Raw genomic sequence first — 1,909 nt, 5'->3', positions numbered from 1 at the left:
TTAATAAAAATTTGTTGTTGACCCATCATCTATCAATATGAATAAATTTAGATTCGAAACATTTGAGATAATTATAATTTTTTTCCTCCTCACACACACACACACACACACACACACTCTTGCTCCTCGCATGTAAAGGCTTATTTACCTAGGACTTCTAGGCTGAAATACAGGTCTCAACCACGACCAATGTGACTTTCTTGTTTGGGCAAGCTACAATTATTTACAAGTATTTGTAACAATTTTATGACAAAGGTAAAAAAGCACCTATAGGTATCATAAAATTTTCCTTTTAAGAAATTATTATTTATTTTTACAATCGATATGCTCTAGCATATTTGATTGAAAAAATATATTCCCTATCATAAATACTTTTTTAAGATATAAAAAAATAGTACAAACGAATAAAAGAGTGAGAGTGATAGGAAAATAAGGCAAAAAAAAGATATATAGTGGAACCCAGATTTCAACTATATATATATATATATATATCTTAAGAAATTTTGGCAACTTTCAATTTTAAATTTTTTTCTGCTTTCATATTTATGATTATTTTTATATTATTTTTCAGAAAAGTTTGTTGAAAAGCATGTTTTTTAAAGGAAAAAATAGTTTTCATTTGAAAAGTTATTTTCATAACAAAACCTGTTATGTACGGATGAATATTAAAAATAAAGAACAAAAGGAAAAAAAACGCATGTCGCATTGTTTTGATAAAAGAAAAAGAAATAAAGGCCCACTGACCACGCACCACGAACGGTGACGAGCCGTTGCCGACGAGGACGACCCATCGTGGCGATCCCTGTCCGGCCGATCGCTTCGGGACGCCGCGGGCCATTCAAGTGGGGCCCGCTCAAAAGTGGGACTTTCCAGCACCAGCCGATCTAACGTGCTCTCCCCCATAGTTACTTTTTTTTTTTTCTTGAAAGCATCGCTCCATCACAAAATCAAATTTGCTTTCGCTCATTCTATTCAATCCACAGCCGCAGCTGCAGCCTAATAAAAACCCTAGCCTTTATCCACCTCGCCGCTTTGGGGATCTGCGGCCGTTCGCCGACGATTCGAAGTGCGGCAGCAAGTATGTATTTTTTTTATTATTATCTTTTCGATTAGCGTATTTGATGTCTGTGCTTTTTTTTTTTTATGGAACAAGAATTTATCTCTACAAAGAAATTCGCATGTGTTGAATCTGTTTCATGCATCTCAGATGTATATATTTTTTTATGCTTTCTGATCTCTTCCACTAGAACCCAGTTGGAGGCGTTTTATTTCTCCCTTCTGGTCTTGCTCGTCGTTTTCTGCGGAATTGTTTCTGAATTGCCACTTATTTGTTATCTATTTTAGTTCGTTGTAGCGTAATCCTTTCCGTGTTGTCGTTTGGGGCCAGAATTATGGAAATGGCATTGCTCCCTGTAGATGATCCAGTTATTTTATTTGATTCTTTTTTGAGAAATTTAAGATGTTTTTTTGGGTTTGCAACTTTATTTGAGACCTCGAGGTGGGGGAGTAGCTTTCATTTTCTTTTTCGGCCATGCTTAATTGAGATTACAAAATAAGTTGCCCAAATTTTTTTTGCTTGTACCTGTATTCCATTCATTTTTTCTTCTTCTTTCTATTCTTCTTATTTTTTTGTGCGTTTCAGCTTGCTTAGTTGATAAGGATTTTTGAAGTTGTTTCTAAATTCTGGAGTTGTCTTCTTGTATATATCAAATTTTCTGCTTTGCCACAAAATTTTTGTCCGGATATCCGGACTCAAAGTCTTGCATAAATTTTTTCGGCAATGATTATAGGAAGAATTGAATCCCTTTATTTTATTTGCTGTTTTGGTGAAGCTAGACTATATTTTTTATACATTAAATAATTAGTTAATGCAGCTTAATTAATCCGTTTTTTTTTTGAGGAAAGGGGG

General features: G+C 34.3%; 1 protein-coding gene across 1 annotated transcript in view; it reads left to right on the top strand.

Moving 5' to 3' along the window:
- The first annotated feature begins 895 nt into the window (after positions 1-895).
- LOC110038969 overlaps positions 896-1,909 on the top strand; it is a 24,939-nt gene continuing 23,925 nt past the window's right edge. The window contains 1 exon segment of the mRNA XM_020743901.1: positions 896-1,078. The gene's annotated coding sequence lies outside the window, so the exon portion shown is untranslated.

This window comes from Phalaenopsis equestris, unplaced genomic scaffold (assembly GCF_001263595.1).
Source record: "Phalaenopsis equestris unplaced genomic scaffold, ASM126359v1 Scaffold234598, whole genome shotgun sequence".
NCBI lineage: Eukaryota > Viridiplantae > Streptophyta > Magnoliopsida > Asparagales > Orchidaceae > Phalaenopsis > Phalaenopsis equestris.
Note: the sequence above shows the minus strand (reverse complement) of the source record. Positions and strands in the feature narration are given on the sequence as shown.